At 35.6% G+C, this 21,977-nt stretch overlaps 1 pseudogene; it reads left to right on the top strand.

The window, feature by feature from the left end:
* Window positions 1-925: 925 nt before the first annotated feature.
* LOC115990983 overlaps window positions 926-21,977 on the top strand; it is a 29,255-nt pseudogene continuing 8,203 nt past the window's right edge.

Raw genomic sequence — 21,977 nt, forward strand, 5'->3', positions numbered from 1 at the left:
CCATAAAACATTTTCTCAATTCAGAACTAATTATTCATGGTTTTAGACTTTAGTATCAATTAAAAGAAAAAAAAACACAATATAAAAAATAGAAAGATTAAAAGTTACCATTGAATACTAAGAAAACAAATAATACTAATAAGTTAATGCAAATAAGTTATCATTCTGCCTTAACAAAAATTCAAAAATTACAAAACTTAAAAAAAAAAAAAGAAAAGAAAAAAACGACAACAACAACAACAGCAACAACATTTTTCAGTATCGACCGGTACGCTTGGTACCAATCGGTATAACCAAAAATTGGCCGGTACATGGCCGGTACGGCCAGTATTTAAACTGGTACGAAACATTGATGTTTCGATACCGGTATTCATACTGGCCGGTACGGTATTGACTTCCTTACTCTATACAAATTTTAAAACTTCTGCTGGCTAAGAAATACGTTTGCATTTGACAAAAGTTACAAAACCATATATTAATTTATTAGTGATTTTAGAGTAATAATAGAAATTGATCGGATTATATTAATTTGTATCTCCTTTTAATCAAATGGGTTTAGAACAACAGGAAGAATCAAAATGTTTGTCATCACTCTATCTGGTAGGTCAGGCGTACGTGTCAAATTGTCTAAGGTTAAAATTTAAAAATAATGTCACCAAATTCGATAGGCAGAATAATAAAAACTACCGAGAATGGACCGAAAGACAGATGTAACATTTTTAATAATTTAGAGACAAAAAAACAAGAATTTTTTAAACTTTAGGAATGAAAATCAAAATTTAAGCAACTTAACTGAATGAAATTTTTGTTCTAGTTCAACAACCAGTAAACGAAATAGTTCAATCTTCTTATCCTCACATTTTTCCAAAACATACAAATCAAGATCATTAGATAGCAAATTGACAGAGAACGAAAAACTCAGAACATGGCAACAGAACTAGCAAAAGACAGGACCCAACAAACTATTATGGAGAGTAAGGATTCCGAAAATCTTTACCTGGGCACAATCACAGAGAGTCACGAGGGAATGGTGATAGCAAGGGAGGCAAGGCAATGGCTTGGGAATTGGGATGAAGTAGGCGACGGCAAGGGACAAGAGAGTAATTTCACCAAACCTTTTAAGCCTAAACCTTTTAAGCCAGGAGCCAATTTCACAAAAATCATAAACCAATGATTATTTGGACAAGGCAAAAGATGATAGTCTTCTTCTTCCAATTCTATTCGCTTTTAATTGGATGGGATTGTTTTTCTCAGAGCTCCAGTTTTGTTTTTATTGGTTTGTCACTACGGTTGTCCAATGGAACCCAATCTATCTTAACACTTTCAAAGATCACCTCTCTCACAGGTATATCTCCCTATTTCACATGCTTAGCTAATATGTGCATGTACATATTTATCATGCTAACAAGCTTGCTATAATATGTGTATGTACATGTGTATTGCATACAAACTTCATAATCTATGTATGCGTTTGTGTGTTTACACTTTTTTTGCTGAGTGTGATTGTATATATAATAAACAGATACCAAAAGGCTTTTCCAGGCATAGACATATTCGTTTGCATTGAAGATCCCATGATAGAACCACCAGTTATGGTGATTAACATAGTCCTATCAGTCATGGCTTATGCCTATCCACTTGAGAAGCTAAGTGTTTATATATCGCACGATGGTGGTTCAGTTTTGACATTTAATGCTATGCTGCAGGAGGCCTCATGTTTCTCCAAGATTTGGCTTCCATTCTGCAAAAAGTTCAGAGTAGAACCAAGATTGCGGGAGGCTAATTGCCACACAGTAGCTAAGCCACTTAGGAAGCCTATTAGGGGAACTTCGTTAGGGTATCCACCTTGTTATTGTTATTAAATTTGTGACGGTAGCTGTAAGGTTGAATTTATTCAACCATTTTGTTGGCTTTATTTTGTGCCAAATTTGCTTGTATTTCAGCAATTAGTAACCTTGTATTTAGGTGGGATTTTTGTAAGGGTAGTGAGTAAGATAGTGTGAAGAAATGCTTAAGAGTGTGCAAGAAAAACAGAGACTCGTAGGTGACTCATAGTTGCAAGCCGCTAGAAGCTGCACACGCGCCAAGCATGCTAGAAGTTGAAGCGTCATGCTAGCTGGAGTACTACAGGACAAAATAAGACAACTGGCTGTTCAGTTATCTCGCGGTTGGATCTCGCGACTCAGTTAAGCCGCGAGGCCAAGCAGCGAGCCAGCCCTGTTTTAAAAAACCTGACTCTTCACATTCCATTCTTACCCAAGTATAAATACCCCTCATACCCACAAAAGTAAGAGAGCTTCCAGAGAGAATTTTGAGAGAGAAACCCTAGAGTAAAACAAGATTGTTTCATCTACAATCATCACAAAATAGACTCTTCAAATTCCTTTACTCTCTTCCTCTCCATTGTTAAATCCTTGAGAGGCCTTTTACCAAAATATTTTCTCACCATATCCATATCTGTGAGAGGGCTGTTTGGTATTCTAGGAAGCAGTTAAGAAGGAGCCAATTTCACATTCGTTGATGCTATGGTCAAGTAGCGGAATCCGGGAAGCTAGAAAAGAAATAGGTTCGGAGCAATCTCGTTGGAGCAAGAAGCTTGGAGGGCTTAGGTACACTAGGTAGATTAGGCGTGGAGGGTCTATTGCTGTTCATGTATCCAAACTATATTTTCTAGTGGATTACTTACCGCTTGGAGGGCGGCGGAGAGGTTTTACGCCGAGAGTTTCAGTTTTCTCTTCGATAACACATTATTGTGTTGTCCTTGTGTTTGCATCTCTCTTCCCTCAATCTTTGCCTTTTATTTTCTGCTGTGGATATGATTTTAATTGACTTAGATTGTTTACCAATTCTGTTTATAGCTTGTGTTCATTTTCCGCACACTTATTGTTTGTCATAAAGCTTGAATTGGTATTTTTGTTATTGGGGGTCTAAACGTTGAAGGTGTTTTATATATCATTTGAACTTTCAATTGGTATTAGAACGGGTACACTTTTATTGGTTTCATTACCATAGTGTGATCCTTGACCCCATATTGAGATGGACCGGTCTTAATCCCTAAATGCACCTCCATATTTTGATGGTAGTAATTATACTTTTTGGAAGGTCCGCATGAGAGCATTTTTATATTTCATTGATGAATTAGTTTGAGATGTTGTTGATATAGGTTGGACCAGGCCTGAGGAAGCTAAATCCACATGGGATAAGGCAGTACTTGCCACATCTAATGCTAACAGTAAAGCACTTAACGCGATTTTCTGTGGTGTGTCTCCAGATGAGTTTCACAGGATTTCTCACATTACCATTGCCAAAGAAACATGGGAGATATTGGAGACCACCTACGAAGGCACAAAGGAAGTGAAAGACACCAAGCTGCAGATACTGACCACTTGGTTTGAGGAGCTCAAAATGAGTGAAGATGAGTCCTTTGACTCTTTCTGTAGCAAGCTGAATGAGGTGATTGTTAGCAAGTTCAATTTAGGGGAGAAAACAAAGGATTCTAAAATAGTAAGGAAGATCCTTCGGTCATTACTGGAAAGTTTTCGTGCCAAAGTGACAGCGATTGAAGAGAGTAACGACCTTGATGACATCAAAGTCCAAGAGCTGATTGGTTCTCTTCAGACTTATGAAATGTCACTGTCCACTCAACGGAAGAGCAAATCTCTTGCTCTTAAGACCATTAATGAAAAGTTGAAAGTTCATGAATCATCGGATGAGGATGTGGTTGACAAAGATGTTGCATACATTGTGAAAATTTTCTGAAAATTCTTGAAATTCAAGAATAATGGTAAATTTGGTGATAAAGGGAAATTCCAAAGTTCAGGAAGGGAGAAAAGGGAATTCAAAAAGAAATATGGAAAAGAATCCCAATCTACACAAGGTGTCACTTGTTTTGAATGCAGCGGGTATGAACACTTTAAGAAAGAATGTCCGAATTATTTGAAATCGAAAGGCAAGGTGCATGCCACAACACCGAGTGACTCAGATTCATCCAACTCAGATTCTGAGGAAAGTAGTGACGAAGAAGGGAATTATTCTGCTTTTATGACTATTGCCCATGTTGAGTCTTCAGACGAGTTGAATTTGCTTGTACGAGAACTTAGAGAACATAGTGTTGAAAAATAACTGGGAGTTGTTAAAGAATCAGATGCTGAAGAAGATGAAAGCACAGCCAATCTTCAAGAAAAATTATAACTTATTCCTAGAGAAGTCGGGTGAGTGCACAAGGGTGGTCAAGGCAGCTATGAGAAAGATGAAGAAGGCAAATGAGGACTATAAAAGTCTCCTAATTCGCTACAAGGAGGTCAAATGTGAGATAAAGACACTGAATGGTGAGCTGTCAGAAGCCTACACAAAAGTGAGATTTCTTGAGCAAGAGGTTGTTCAGGCAAATGCTAAGATAGAGAGGGTCTCCACCAAGAAGCTAGATGATGTTATTTCATCTCAAAAGCATTTTTCAGACAAATCCGAGTTGGGATATATCGGAAGGAGTAGCCCATCTGGCAATATCACCAAAGAAGTGAAGTTTATAAAGGCCAAAGAGCCATTTGAAGTTGACCCTACTGTTGAGAAGTCCAAGATGGAGGAGAAGAGGAATGTGGAGAACCAACGGATGTTGAACAACCCCTGTAATCAATCTGTGGGCAGGTCTGAATCCCGAGCCAAGTCTCGTTCACGACCACAAAGAGGTCCTAGATCAAACTATGTGTGTCATCACCGCGGACTTCAAAGGCATACTCGACCAAATTGTCAAAAGCTGAGAGTAATGAATAGTGCAACTGCTCCAAGGTCACGAGGACCTAGAAATGATAGGAGAAATTGGGCTGGTGAACCATCAAGAGATCAAAGTGGTGATCCCAGAATGATGGACGTAATAAAGATAATTGGTGCTTTCACCAACTGCTTTGAAAGCTTCGCACGAAGGTTTGAAAGCCCTAAATCTCGTACCCAATCCTATAAGGAAATCACACAAACACAAGTGACGTGTGGGTAAAAAAGGGTACTCATGTATAAGCATTATAACATGTTCATGCATCAATACTTCCTATACTTTGTGACTTTGTTTGGTTGTTTGCTTATTAATTGTGTGGGTTGAAATTTGTTTGTTTGTTTTTGCATTCTATCATTCAAAATTTTTTTAATGTTGCTTTTGATCAATCTTTTCCTTATCTTGTATCAAAAGATCCAAAAACCACATAAAAAGTAGAAAATCAAAAAGTTTGATCGACATTGTTGAGTTTTGTCTCAAAACTTATTTTGTTGTGTACCTTTGTGCTAATGGCCTTGTGCATTTACGAGTATAACTTGTTCCTTTGCACTCTTATCACTGTGGAAAAAATCTTGAAATCTATGTGACTGTTGTAAATAGATCTTCAAACTTGTCATGAATGATTAGTGAATGGTTATGTTGATATTGAGACATGCATAGACTTGTGGCTATATATCTTCCCACTCTTTATTTATTTATTTATTTTTTTGCTAAAAAGAGCTCACCAAATGTAAATCTCCAAATGTAAAAAGATATTGAGCTGCAAAAGCATGTCGCACATACTAGTATTCGACTAGGAAAAAGGGAAAGCGACCAAAAATAAAGTGTATGATTGTTCAAAAAGCCAAAGGCTATCTCATCAAGTTGAAATATCAAATATCATTCTCACAATGAGAGGTGATTGTTTCAATAAGATCAAAAAGATCAAATGTTATGATTAAAAGTAGAGGAAAATGTAAAGCTCCAAATTATGTAATCAAGTCTTGTGGGAGGTCATATATGCATACTTCTATAATTGAGATGGGTCACATAATCTAGTGCTAATTGTGTATGCCTTGGTTGAATTGATCCTTGAAACTTCACATTAGACTAAGGACTATCTCATTGTTGATATCCACACATAATACACAAGTTTATATTCAATGAATACCAAATTCATTTGTGTGATTGTACTTGATAAAATGTGTTTTCAAATGCTCAATCTTTGTTGATTCAAACACAAAAAGATTTTTTGAGCGTTTTAGTTGGTTTTGGAAAGCATTTTGTTCTCACAAAAACTGAAAATTTCAAAAACAGTGTTGCCCTGTTTTGGCAACTCAGTTGCGTGTCAATAAAGTCGCATGCCACAATCGCGAGCTCGCGGGTCAGTTTTGATGACTTGTTTGCGAGTAGAAGGTCCAGTCATGAGGGGTACACAGAGATTTTCGTAGCTCAACTCGTGACTCTCTTGCGAATGAGACTTCCAGTCGTGAAAAACACTTAGCAAAATTTTCAAAACTTTTGAATTGAAGTGTTTTTGGCAGGTGATGTTGGCGACTTCCTGGCGACTTATCTCAGTCACGAAAAACGCGTGTTTTGCACAGTAAGGGTAGTTTTTTAAAATCTTTTTCAGTTTTTCCTCGAACTTTTTGTGATTATTCACTTTCTCTTTCGACTGAAACTAACCCAAACACTCTATGTCACTCTCTACCAAATCCATTTTTGCTTCATTTCAACTCAAAGTCTTCAAGAAAAAGGTATGGGTTCTCACTTTCTCACTCAATATTTCTTGATTTGAGCATTTCTCTCTTGATTCTATGAGTTGATTTTCTAATTTGCGTTGGGTTAGTGATTCGGTGTTGAGCTTTGTCCTTGTATGGCGTGTTGAGGATCTTGGTTTATATGAACTTGTTTAGGTTGCTAGATTTGTTCATTATCACTTGTCTTACTCTAAGCTTAGGGTTTGTTGATAGACTTATACCCATTTTGTTTGATCTTACTTTGGTTTGTTGTTTCAAAATAATTGAGTTTTGTTTGTTGGGATATATTGATTTGATTCTGTGTTTGTATATCTTGTGTGTGCTTCTGTCTTGAGTATTTTGTGTCATCTCATTCTCATCAAGATATGTCTCATTGACATATGTTTGCCCCTTGTGTGATGTTATTCTATGCATCTTTAGAACTTTTCTCCAAAATGTTGTTTGGTCTTGAGTATCTACCAATGGGTACACTCATTTGAGTTGTTGGTTTATGATTTGAGCCATTTCTTCTTTACCTGCGTTTAAGCCATCTTTGGTCTTGTTGCTCTATTCTTATCTCTTTATGATACTAATAGAGTACTAATTTTTTTTATACATGTACTGTGCTTTGTTGTTGTGGCCTTTTCTGCTTGTCTACAGATGACTCCTTCATCCCCAAAGAAGAAAACACCTACCAAGAAAGCAAATAAGAGAATGAAAATGAACCATAATCTGTTTAGGTCTGTTTCCCATTTTGAGAGATACAAGAATTTTTTTCTTAAAGGCAGGAATCATGCAAGAAAGGTATGTGGATTTGGAGGATTTGAGAGACACCTTTATCCCAAGTTGTTTTGAGGGGAGAGGATGGGAAAAGCTGCTAAGTGATTTACCAGTTGTGTGTGAACTCATGATTAGGGAGTTTTACTCCAATGCTGTGATAAGGGAAGAAGAGTTGAGCTGCCGGGTTATAGGAACAAAATTCACCTTAGATGCACAAGACATTGATGATGTGTTAGGTCTTGAGGGGTTAGAAGATCATGAGTTCCATCAACTATAAGGATAGGATGTTTTCTATAGAAACTAAACAGTAGAGGATTGGTGGACAGACAGAAGGGAAATGCCTTAATACCATAGCTTTTCCAGTGGACATGAGGTGTCTCACTATTATCATGATGTTTAACCTGTATCCTATAAAGAAGTTGACTACAATTAACAATGCCAAAACTATTTTTCTGATGGAGCTCAAGGAAAAGGCATTCATTGATATCAGTTCCCACATATTTGATACTATTGTGGATGAGACTAGAACCACTTCTTGGCCTAAACTGATCTTTTCTAGCCTACTCATGAGGATTTTCAGAAAGAAGGGTGTTGCAATCCCTCAAGACATCAGTCCCATGTCTACACCTTTAACAATTAACAAGCAAACCTTCAAGAGGATAAGTGTTCGTCTTCTAGGTGAAGAAGATGAAGGTGATGAAGGAGAAGGCGTCCCAATGGAGACTAAGGCAGAGGCAGCAGGTCAAGCATCAACTTCAACACCCAGAAGGAAAGGTAAAAGGACTAGAGCATCAACTTCTTCAGATATACCTCCAAATGCATTTCAGGTCATCTTGGATAGACTTGATGGGCTCAAAGAGGTCCAAACCAAGCAGTCTGAGAGGATAGCAGCCATGCAGGACCAACTTAATGTTCTCACAGCAAAATTTGACAGCATCACCACACATCATGAGCAATGACCTTTTGGCCATTCCAGTCAAAAAGGGGGAGAAGTTTTTTTTGAAGCAACCTTTGAAGGGGAGTACTAATTTGAGGGGGAGTAGTAAAAAACTATGTATATCTTGTTTACTTGGTTAATGCTTATGGTTATAGTATTATGGTTTGGATAATTGTTGTTACTATGGATTTGATACACTGTGGTTATGGTTTATGTTTGGTTCAAACTCATAACTCATGGATGGTTTTGAAACTTTGTTACTTTTTATATATTGATAATGTTTTTCAGTATATAATGTGGTTTGTACCCATGTTGCTTTTGTAAGCTTTTAGGGTTTCTTTTCATTCTATAAGCTTTATGGTTTGTACCTTACTTTATGCAGCCTTTATACTTTGTTAAATCAGTACTTCTAACTAAATGTCATGTATTTTCTTGTTAAGCACTGTCACTCTTGTGCCCTTATAGGATTGTTCCTAGATGCACATACTTAGTGTATTATGCATTGGTTGAGTGTTGGGGATACAAGTGACTTGCATTGTTCTTGTTAGCTTGTATGTCCAAGTATTCATTCCAAGTGTGAATGAGCATTGTGGTCACTATCTTGTAGTGATTAATTGTTTGATCAAGCCATGGTTTGTTTCTTTACTCCATCTTTGCTTGATCACATCATGCCTGCTTCATATGCATTTCATGCTTTTCTGCATACAATGATCATGGTGTATTGTTATGTTTCAGGAGATTCATGTTCATATGATTCAAAAACTTCACAGTTTCTAGAGTCTGTTTTAGAGTTTTGTCATAGAATAGCCAAAGGGGGAGATTGTAAGGTTGAATTTAATCAACCATCTTGTTGGCTTTATTCTGTGCCAAATTTGCTTGTATTTCAACAATTAGTAACCCTGTATTTAGGTGGGATTTTTGTAAGGGTAGTGAGTGAGATAGTGTGAAGAAATGTTCAAGAGTGTGCAAGAAAAACAGAGACTCACGACTGGATCTCGCTGGTGACTCGCAGTTACAAGCCGCTAGAAGCTGCACAGGTGCCAGGCATGCCAGAAGTTGAAGCGTCATGCTAGCTAGAGCACTACAAGACAAAATAGGACAATTGACCGTTCAGTTATCTCGCAGCTAGATTTCGTGACTCAGTCAAGCCGCGAGGCCACGCTGCAAGCCAGCCCTGTTTTGAAAAACCTGACTCTTCACATTCCATTCTCACCCAAGTATAAATACCCCTCATACTCACGAAAGTAAGAGAATTTTGAGAGAGAAACCCTAGAGTAAAACAAGATTGATTCATCCACAATCTTCACAAAAGAAACTCTTCAAATTCCTCTACTCTCTTCCTCTCCATTGCTAATCTTTGAGAAGCCTTTTACCAAAACCTTTTCTCATCATATCCATTTCTGTGAGAGGGCTGTTTGGTGTTCTGGGAAGTAGTTAGGAAGGAACCAATTTCATATTGGTTAATGCTATGGTCAAGTAGCGGAATTCGGGAAGTTAGAAAAGAAATAGGTTCGGAGCAACCTCGTTAGAGCAAGAAACTTGGAGGGCTTAGGTACACTAGGTAAATTAGGCTTGGAGGGTCTATTGTTGTTCATGTATCCCAACTACATTTTCTAGTGGATTAATTACAGCTTGGAGGGTGACGGAGAGGTTTTACGTCGAGGGCTTCGGTTTCCTCTTCGATAACACATCGTTGTGTTGTCCTTGTATTTGTATTTCTCTTCCCTCAATCTTTACCTTTTATTTTCTGCTGTGGATGTGATTTTAATTGGCTTAAATTGTTTATCAATTCTGTTTATAGCTTGTGTTCATTTTCTGTACACTTATTGTTTGTCATAAAGCTTGAAATGATATTTTTGTTATTGGGGGTCTAAACATTCAAGGGTGTTTTATACACTATTTGAACTTTCAGTAGCATTACTCAATATTTATTGTAATATATATCCCTCAGACTCTCACTTGTTAACATCAAATTTTCGAGAACAGCATGACCAAGAGAAATTGAAGGGAATAAAACAACTACAATAACAACCAAGTTTTAGACTTAAAACTTTAGGGTCCTCAAAAGATTCTGAAAGCTCGAAAATGTGTAAAAACACAAGAACTTATTTAGACCCCCAATTAAAAATTACAGCAAGATTATTTTTACTTTAACTTATCTAAGTACAAAACAAAAGTAAAGAAAGTGTAATAAACCGATAACTAATCTAGTGCATAAACATGAACAACAAACAATAAAAGTAAAGCACAAGAATAAGGGAAGAGAGATACAAACACAAAATAACACGGCGATGTGTTATCGAAGAGGAAACCGAAGAACTCTGCGAAAAACCTCTTCGTCGCACTCCAAGCGGTAAATCGATCCACTAGACAATAAGTTGGGATATGATAGGCCACAAACTGAATGACCCCTTATGATCGAAATTAATTAATTAATTAGTCAAGTTATTAATTAATCAATTTATCATGCAAATGCATGGTAGCACAAACAAATCACCAATAAACTAAATACGCAACGGAAAATAGAAGACACGGTGATGTGTTTACGAATGGGAAAAACCTAATGGTAAAAATCCCACCGAGTGATTTTCAGGTCACCACTCCTGAAACTTCACTATTATCACAATAAGCGGTTACAAGTAAAGGAATCCAAGTACCTTACCAACCTACAGTTGAACCCTTACCCCGATACCCAATTGAACTTGTTCTGTAGTGACAGTTTCCCTTTCAGATGCATGACTCCCAGTATGTGACTAACCAATTGCGCGGATCCCAGTACGCGACTTCAATCACCAACTAAGAAGGTCGTTGGTTGCAAAGTTCTTCAGTTCATCCATATGATGAAGATCACGAAGATACTTGGTCAAAAAACCCTACGGTGCACATACACAGTAACTTCTTGAAGAGAAAGAGATGAACTAGGGCAAGAGCTTCGTCTACGGTCACAATTTTCTTGAGCAGAGTTTGCTCAAAGTTTGTGCAACTTGTGAACTATTTGACGGCCCTTAAACTGATCCTTTTATATGTCTAGGTTTAGAAGAAAAGAGGGCCCAAAGACGTATTCACGGATCCCAAGAAAATCATATTGAAATTATGAAAATCTTAAACCTCGATAGATAGCAGGTGTCGAGCAGGTGTCGAGCAAGTGTCGAGCACACCGAATGAAGAACAGCTTCCTTAAGCTCGATAGATGCATCTGTTGACCAGCAGTCGAGCTTTAATGATTTTGCACTTTGAACTTGTTTTCTTAAACAGACTTGAAAGTTTCAATACATGATCTTGAAACAAGGTTTTTGGAAGTATTTAAAACATCCTAAATCTACCCTAATACAAGTAAAGTGCCTTTTGTCAAAGGATAAGCCAATTACATAAAATCATGACATATGTTCATAACATGTGAAACACATATGTCCTATCAGGATACATGAATAGCAAGAGACCCTCCAAGCCTAATCTACTCAATGTACATAAGCGTTCTAAGCTCTTACTCCAACAAGACTTCTCGAAATTGTGTCTTGTCTAGTTTTCCAGATCCCACAATACGCACGATTGCATCCGCCAAATCTCATCGAAGAGGAAACCAAAAAACTCTGCAAAAAACCTCTCCACTGCCCTCCAAGCGGTAAATCGATCCACTAGACAATAAGTTGGGATACACAAATAGTAAGAGACCCTCCAAGCCTCATCCACTTAATGTACCTAAGCCCTCCAAGCTCCTACTCCAACAAGGCTTCTCGGAATCGTATCTTGTCTAGCTTTCCGGATTCCACAATACGCCTGATTGCATCCGCTAAGCCTTACCGGCCTCTTTTGGTAATTCCTTAAAGCTTCCTAAACTCCAAAACACTTTCTACACTTTGAATAGGTGTGGGTTGTGTTTGGGTACAAATCTCCTCTCAAAGTATGACAATGGGAGAGGAAAGGATAAGAAGTTACAATGATTTCTCACTAAGGATGGGTAGCTCTCTCTCTCTAAAAGATGGGTGTGTATGTTGTAGAAAACCTATCTAGAATTTTTCTCTTTGAATCACCCCCTTACAATTTGTGGATAATGATGGTATATATAGTATGGGTGAAGGGTAAGAAAGTTACACTTAAAAATCCTCCAGGCAGAGAGTCTTAAGGGTATCTCGCGGGAAGGCCTTACCAACGAAATACACGTGAAATTGATAGCCTGGTAGACTCTTCAACCTCCAGTCATGTGCTTCTCACATGCCCTTTTTCACGGGAACCCTTCTCGAGAACTTCTCGCGAGTTAGTCGTGAAATGCACTAGTCTTCAATTAAGCTTGAGTCTTCACCAACTTAATTCTAAACCAAATACAATAAGATCCCACAAAATACAAGAAAATAAATTAAAGCAATTAAAACACTTTTTGTTATGGAATAAAGCCAACATAAAATATAGTTGTAAATCATAACTTTACAGACTCATATTAAAAATGATCGTATCTATTTTGTTATGTGATTTTACTTTATTCAAAATCATACTATCTAATATTTTTAGTTTATTGAAATGCCTTGAAAGTAAGAACGCAGCTGAAAGAGGCCTATAGCGGCGGTTTTCCAAAACGCTGGTATAGGAAGCTATATTGTGCTGGAATGAGGTTACCAATTTCCCTTATAGGAAAGACCTATCCCGGTGCTTTTAGAAGCGCTAGAATAAGGTCCACCTATTCCGGTGCTCCGAAAGCGCTGGGATAGAATCACTCCATTCTCTTATTTAGAGAGACCTATCCCAGCACTTTTTGAAGCGCTAGAATAGGGTCCACCTATTTCAGCACTCCAAAAGCGCTGGGATAGGATCACTCCATTCCGTTATGGAGAGAGACCTATCCCAGGGCTTTTGGAAGCACTGGAACAAGGTCCACCTATTGCAGCGCTCCAAAAGTGCTAGGATAGGATCACTCCATAAAGGAATGGATAGAGACCTATCCCAACGCTCCAAAATCGCTAGGATAGGTCACCTATAGGGATTTTTTAATTAACAAATGACCAGTACTCCCTTAAACCTAGAAAAAGACCAAAATACCCTCCAAAACATTGAACAAGAGCAAAAACACCCCTGATACTTAGAAAAAGACCAATATACCCTCGAAACCTAATAAATGACTAAAATACCCCCAAAACATAAAAAATGACCCAAGCACCCCTTGTACCTAAAACTAGCGAAAATACCCTTGATTACCTGAATAAGACCAAAATACCCCTATAAGTTGGTAAATGACCAAAATTCCCCTAGAAAGATAAAAAAAATGTCCAAAACACATCGGACACCCAGAAAAAGATTGATACACCCCTGAAACATAAAAAATTACCAAAATATCCCCAAAACATCGAAATGACCGAAATACCTCCTAAAAGCTAGAAAATGACAAAAGTACCCCCCATGCCTGAAAAGGGTGGAAACTTCTCGATTACTTGAAGAATACCTAAATAGACCTATAAATCGAAAAAATGGCCACAATGCCCTCGTAACCACAAAAAATGTCCAAAATACACCTGATATCGAAAGAAAGAACAATGCACCAAACAAACAAACAAACATAAGACCGATTTACCTTTGAAACCTAAATAATGACCCAAACACTTTCCAAACTTTAAAAAATGACCAAACCCCCTCCCCAAAAAAGCACATAGAATTATCATAATACCCCCCGAAACATAGAAACTGACCATAAATATCCCCCTATGTTTTGAAAAGACCAAAATACCCCTCAATGAGTAAAATATGACCAATATACCCTATAAATAAAAAAAATAACCACAATGTCCTCGTTATCATTAGAGCTGTTTGAAATGCACTTGGAACCTAAAAAATAATCAATACACCCCTAAAGCATATAAAATGATCAAAGAACTTGTGAAGGCAGCGTTATAATGACAGAAAAATTAGAGAAATGTTATAGCATGACCGAAATACGCCCCAAAACATAAGAAATGATCTCATACTCTTTAAACATTTTAATAATTTTTTAATTTCCAAGGGCATTTAGGTCATTTTTTAGGCTTAGGATGTATACGTGTAAAATATTTTAATGCATAAGGGGTATTTGGTCATTTTCTACGTTATTTTGGTCATTTTCTTAGTCTTAGAGTGTATTTTTGGCCATTTTTAGAGTTTAGGGGTACTTTGGTCGTTTTCAAAGTTTCCAGGGTATTTTGGTCACCTTTTGGCTTAAGGTGTATAGTGGACATTTTTAATGCATATGGGGTATTTGGTTCACTTTCAGCTGTCGAGTAGGTTAGCCTTCTTTTAGTCTTAGGGGTATTTTAGTCGTTTTTAAATGAATAATGAATTATATTTCTTCCAATTTTGGTTTTTTCTTATAAATCAAGAGTATTGTGGTCTTTTTATAGGCTTCAATGGTATTTCAATTATTTTTCTTGCTTCGGGGGTATTTTAGTCATTTTTGGGGTGGTAGGGGTGTCTCAGCCATTTTTGGTGGTTGTGGGGTAGGTTGGCCTACTTTTAATCTTAGGGGAATTTCAGTCGTTTTCACCGAATAATACATTATATTTCCTCCAATTTTGGTGTTTTCATAGGATTCAAGGGTATTGTGGTCTTTTTTTAGGCTTTAAAGGTATTTCAGCCATTTTTTGGGTGGTATGGGTGTTTCGGTCATTTTCTATGGTTATGGAGGTAAGTTGGCCTTCTTTTAGTTTTAGGGGTATTTTAGTCATTCCAAAGTAATATTAAATTATATTTTAATTTTTTGGTCCTCCAATCTCATCTTACATTTTTTTTTTTTAGTTATCATTATATTTTAGTATTTCGTAGCAAGGAATTATATTTTATTAATTTGAAGTATTAAATTAGTTTGAAGTATTAAATTCAATTAATTTTTTTAAATTAAAATATTATAATATATTTTTATTAATTAATATATTTCATTCTATTAATTTGTAGTGTTAAATTATATTTTATTAATTTGAAGTATTATATTACTTCTTATTAGTTATTCAATTATACTCAATTAATTTGTAGCATTAAAATATATTTACATAATTGGAAGTATTAATTATATTTTTAGTAATTAGTAAATTATAACAACCGAAACACTCCCCAAAACCTAAAAATGACCAAAATACTCCCAAACATTGGGGTATTTTCTTATGATTCAAGGGTATTGTGGTCTTTTTTAGGGCTTCAATGGTATTTAAGTTATTTCTCTTACTTCGGAGGTATTTCTGGCATTTTTTGGATGGTAGGGGTGTCTTAACCATTTTTTTAGTTTGTGGGGGTAGGTTGGTCTTCTTTTAGTCTTAGGGGTATTTCAATCATTTTTAATGAATATTAAATTACATTTCCACCAATTTTGGTTTTTTGTTATGATTCAAGGGTATTGTGGTCTTTTTATAGGCTTCAATGGTATTTCAATTATTTTCTTGCTTCGGGGGCATTTCAGTTATTTTTTGGGTGGTAGGGATGTCTCAGTCATTTTTTGAGTTTGTGGGGTCGGTTGGCCTCCTTTTAGTCTTAGGGGTCGGTTGGCCTCCAATTTTGGTGTTTTCTTAGGATTCAAGGGTATTGTGGTCTTTTTTTAGGCTTCAAAGGTATTTCAGTTATTTTTCTTGCTTCAGGGGTGTTTTAGCCATTTTTTGGGTGGTAGGGGTGTTTCAGTCATTTTCTATGTTTATGGAGGTAAGTTGGCCTTCTTTTAGTTTTAGAGGTATTTTAGTCATTCCAAAGTAATATTAAATTATATTTTTATCAATTAATATATTTTATTTTATTAATTTGTAGTGTTAAATTATATTTTATTAATTTGAAGTATTATATTAAATCTTATTAATTATTAAATTATACTCAATTAATTTGGAGTATTAAAATATATTTACATAATTAGAAGTATTAACTACATTGTTATTAATTAGTAAATTATATTTTATTGAAAATTGTAGTATTAAGTTTTATTTTAGTAATTTGAAGTATTAAATTATATATTTGTTAATTTGTTGGAATAAATTATTATTTTTTAATTATTAAATTATATTTTATTAATTTGAAGTATTAAATATTATTTTATTAGAAAAATCCGTAAAGAGCTATTACGGCGGACTTGAGTTTCGCCACAACAAGTCATATTCCTTTCATAATAAACCTTAGCCAACTTTTTCTCTATTGCAATGGCTTTAAATCTATTATAATAGGTCAAAATTTTGTCACAATAAAAATATACTGAATTCCCTCTAAAACTCTTGGGGTTCCCACCAAAATTTTTAGGTTTCAACACTTTGTCAAAAATTAGGGTCTCTGACTTACTCTCTCAATAAAATCAAACACTCAAAATTCTTAAACTCTCTCTCTCTCTCTCTCATTCTTCCTCACTCTCCCCCTTACTCCCTCATCGCTCAGCCTACCCGGCCCACCATTGTAAAAGTTGTAAGGCTTGCAGCTCACAATTCACAACTTCTACCTTCCCCGTTGCTGGAGTTTAAGCTAGCCTGTATAGTTTTTCTCTGTCCACTTCTTCTTCTTCTTCTTCTTCTTCTTCTTTTTTCTTTTTTCTTTTTTTAATTTTAATTTTTCATTTACAATTTAAATAATCTATACCACCAAATAAAGAGAAGCATAGAGAGCTTTTCTTTTCTTTTTCTTGTTATTTACTATTAGAAACTTTGAGAATATTTTGAAAAGCAATATTAGGGTTTACTCTGATTGGGAAGTATGATGTAAGAGTTTGTGGCCGTTGATTTTGTCGAAACCAAATTGATACTAAATTAGAAAGAAAGAAAGAAAAAATGTGGAGGCGATGGTGGATTAGTGGTGGTGGTCCAACGGGACTGGGATCTATTATTATAGTAGGTAATGGATCTTTGGCTGCAACGTTGTCGATTTTAGTGTATTTAAGGAGAACACTATGCGATTCTGCTGCCGCCATCAATGGTGGTGGTGGTGGTATTGGAGGAGGAGAAGCAGGAGGCGATGGTTACCACAACAGCGATAGCAACAGCAACAATAATGATAATGATAAAGATAAAGATAGTGCAATGTCATTCGTGGAGACGAGGAGGCTGATGAGATTGGTGAACGTGGAAGCATTGAAGAGAAAGCTTGTTATGGAAGGCAAAGAGATTATCAGATACTCTAAGCTCATTCAAGCGTGTGAGAGCATGGGTGTCGCTAGATCGAACAAAGAGTCTATTAATGATTTCAGATTGTGCACTTTTTCTATATTTAGCTTTCTTTAATGACCAGAGTGAGAGTAAATAGTGGTATATTAAAGCATATACTCCAATATGCTTTTTTTTTTTTTTTTTTGTTAGAGTCAAATCTCATGCTCTGGCTATTTCCTTTATCTACATGCTTATACTAAGCACCCGTTTGGATTCAACTTAAAATGGCGTTTGCGTTTTACAAGTGTTTTTTTTTTTTTGTTTAGCCCGCAATTGTTGACAAGTCAATTGTGAATAGTATATCTGTGCACTGTTCACGGATATCACAAATTACATTTTTCAGCAACTTTTTCATTAAAAAATGGGTCTCACAGCACTATTTACATATTTAAAAATTATTTCGCTACAGTATTTTCAGTTTCAGTTTTCATTTTCAGCAAAAATAAGCTCAATCCAAACGGACCCTAAGTGTGTCTACATTGTTACTGAATGGAGTTTAGTTTAGTCGGGAAGCTAATTTTCCCAAAATCAAATGGAGTTTAAAGAGGTGTAGATGGTGTAGCCAAGCGAGTTGTAAAAATAATAGGACGTGAAAAGTGCTGATTATTAATGTTTAGGAGTTTGGATTCTAGAAGCATATAAAATCAACTTTATCTTAATATGGCCTATAAACTATTACCTATAATTTTCTATAAAAAAAAAAAAAAAAAAAAAAAATATTACCAATAAGAGTGATGATGTACAAGAAGTTATCTATTTTCTATAACTCAAGTAAATACCGATTTATTTCTATTGGCGGCGCTCATAACTATATTTTCTCTTTTGTATAATACCAATCATTTGATAGTGGTGCGGTCAAAAAAAGAAAAAAAGAGATCTGGCCTAATCATATTTGCTTTTGCTTCCCTTTTGTGTGGTACATATCTGTCCCACTGTTTCATTGTCAATTGCTATCTTGTTTTGACACCTTTTCGCATATCACCTTTTATAATGTGGTTGTGATGGGCGTTTGGCCTGAATCAAAGAGCTTTAGTGATGAAGGGATTGGTCCCATCCCATCAAAGTGGCGTGGAATATGTCAGCATGGAAATAAAGACAGAGTCCATTGCAATAGGTCCATTTTCCTCTCTGCTTCCTGCCAATTTTATCTTGCAATATTGATAGCTGTGAGTTTCTTTTCAATGAATCTTACCGGCCTTATAAGGTTGTGTTTTACCTTTTTTCTTGCTTCATAAGTTTATAATGGTAATTTTCAGAAGTGTCAAATGATTTTGATTGTGATGTCACATTAGATAGTTAGAGGTTCGTTAAGTAGTACAAAATTTCTGACAAAATCCTCCTCACACATATTGTTTTGAAAATTTTATGAAAGTCAGTTCATAGCAACACAAGAAAACTAAATTTATGCAAATATTTGAGAGGAGTCGGCTAAAGACTAATTGTGTGCATCAGAGAACCACATTTGTTTTCTGGTATTGTTGGTTTGATGAGAAATGGATATCCATCAGTATAGTTACTTTGGAAATAACTCTTTCTATCCAAAACCTGTGGCTACATTTAAAAACCTTAACTTATGATTTAAAGTTTTGAAAAGAAGGGTCCAAATTATGTATACTATTTGAATAAAGCTGCATAACCTTCTTTTAGAGCATGGTAGAATTTTTAATATTATCATTGAAGCTCATAGGTACTACCTATGCCGGCACTTTTAAAAGCACTAGTATAGGTCTTCAGTGGATATATCCATTGAAAACCTATACCAACGCTTTTGAAAACACTGGAATAGGTACTTCCTATGTCAGCGCTTTTAAAAGCGTTGGTATAGCCCCTGAAATTCGCCGGTACAAGTTTTCAAAACTATTGGTAAATACTGTCCCGGTACAAATAAAAACACTGGAATTGGGTCTAAAAAGCACCGAGACCTATTCCGGCGCTTTTGAAAAACGCTGGTGCAAGTCCGGCGACCCTATACCTACTGTTACTGCCCGGTAGTTTGAAGCACCGGGATAGGCATTTTGACCATATTCTGGCACTTTTTGGGGCTATCCTAGCTGTTTTGCAAACGTTGGGATAGTCCCATTTTTTTGTAGTGTTAAAAGTTCATTTTTTATCCTAAAGTATTGTAAAATGTGCCTTGAAGGTTAAAGGTTTCTACAACATTTAGCTTAAAGGTTTCTATTGATTACCTATAAAATAAATTATATATATATATGAATGAAACTTAGGTATAATATTTATGTGTAATTCCTTAGGTTCTTCTCTTAAAATTCAGTCATGTAACTTTTTTCTCATGAGATAGAAGTGTATTTTTAGTTAAATAGCCACATAGTTGAATTTTAAAAAGAGAATCTAAGGAATAATACTTAAAATACTATACTTAAATTTTGTCCCAAAAAAAAAAAAAAAAAAAAAACAAAACTGAAACACATGCTTTATTGGCTAACAATGTTGTGGTACAATTGGCTACCAAAGGAACCCGTATTCATAAAGGTTTTCATTAACCTCAAGCTATCTAAAATATAAACTATATGTATTTGATCAAATTCCCTAAAATCTCTACAAATTATAAAGGAAAACTCACATAGGTTCCACAGCTTCTCTCCTGCTTCATATCTCTCTTCCTCTACGATCCACATTCAAAGGTAAAACTAAAACCTACGATTCAAACCTGTAATAATTTAGGATGTCGCTGCAATTATATGTTTTTCATTTGATGTACTGGTTTTGGGACTATAATTAATATATAGAGATCACATAAACTTCTTGGTAAGAAATAATTAGTGCATATAAATAAATGCATATATCCTTTAACACATAATAATTGAAATTAATACTTTCAAACAAATGCGAGTGTTTGATGGTATGGAAGGCTAAATAAAAAGAATTCCCAATGAATGCGTCACAAAATCTTAGGTCATTATGAGTAAGGTTCATACTTTTATATATTTATTGATTTATTCATAATATGTTAAATTAAATTTGAAAATATTATATATATATATATATATATATATATATATATATATTCTCTATGTGAGAAATTGGTTTCCCCTGTTTTAGAACAATCTAATTTTTAAGTTAATTAATATACACCACTGTCAGTTTCTCTAAAACCTTCTCCCATCTCCCCATGTGTGCGTGTGTGTGTTAAAATACTTAGTATTCTATATATATATATATATATATATATATATATTCTAATTTAATTCATGACTTTTATCCATATGAAAATTTTATTTCACATGCAATGCATATGGGAGCAAGTACATAACCATAACCATACATATATGTTCCTAAATGCATATATGTGAGAAAAGTATAAATAGATATATATATATATACATAAACACAAACATTCATTGCCCACAAATGTGTGAAACTTTAGAGTGCTCTTGTTAAATTCATCATCAACAACCCAACATTTAATATTAATTGCACCCAAAAAGAGAGAAGTTTCACTAGTTGGTTCAAGACATGTCTATATAGAAACATAAGTGAAATCCTTTATGAAGTGTTTCAGCATAAGAAATTTTAAAATAAAAAATTAGAATCAATATTTAAAATTAATAATAATGAAGTAGTCAAATGAGTAAAAAAATAATAGTATGTTGATTCGATAATAAATAGTTTTGTTTAGATATATATTTTGACTCTGCATCTCCTTTAGTTCTTCTACTGCAAACCGGTTGCCGAATTTTATATCTACCTTAGTAATGGGAAAGAGGACCTCTTTTATTCTATTTTAAGTTCAGTTAGTTAGTCAAAGGTCTCATTCAAAAGTCTCTCTGTCGCTAAGAAAGTAGGTTTCTCTACTTCTCTTAGGTTGTAGAAATTCTGTCCCTTCTTGGAAGGAGAGTTTGTTCTTGTGTTGTTTCATTGTTCTCTGGGAGTATCACGAATACTCTTAGAGCTTGTGGGGGTTTTTTTCTAGGGGTTTGGGAAACAGTTCTCATATACTTTCCTTTCATTCTCGCGTGATCCTATCATCAGAAGAGAATGGAGCAACTGACCAGGAGGTGGGAAAATTTGTCACTTTCAGATAAGGAGCGAATGGATTTCACAATCCCTGAGGATCATAGAAAGGGAGAGTTTGTAATTGCTGCTAAGTTCTTCACTTTGCGTTTTCTTCAGATGGAAGCAGTAGCAAGAACTTTTAAGCAGTTATGGCGTTTTTCAACAACAGATTCAAAATTCGCAATCAAGGGAACAATATCGTCCTGTTTGTCTTTAATAACCTTGCTGATGTTGATAAAATCCTGAATAGTCAACCTTGGAGTTTTGACAAACACTTGATTATCATGCAAAGGTACACGAATGATGTTCCCGTCAACGAGCTAGCTTTTAACAAAGTTCCATTCTGGGTGCAAGTCCACGATATCCCCTATAGTTTTTTAACGAGAAAGGTGGCAAAGAAGTTGTGTGATAGTGGGCGATGTCCAGAAATCAATAGGCGCAGTGGACGACGATGGAGGTAGTTTTTTCCAAGTTCGGGTTATGGTGGATATCACTCTTCCTTTGTGCAGAGGAAGGGTCATCTCTCTAACCAATGGAAGCAAGAGCTGGGTAAATTTTAAGTACGAGTGGCTGTCGACTGTGTGATATTGGTGTGGGCGATTGGAGCACAATGACAGGGATTGTGAGCTTTGGATAGAAAGTAA

The sequence above is a fragment of the Quercus lobata genome, chromosome 5, assembly GCF_001633185.2.
Source record: "Quercus lobata isolate SW786 chromosome 5, ValleyOak3.0 Primary Assembly, whole genome shotgun sequence".
Taxonomy (NCBI): Eukaryota; Viridiplantae; Streptophyta; class Magnoliopsida; order Fagales; family Fagaceae; genus Quercus; species Quercus lobata.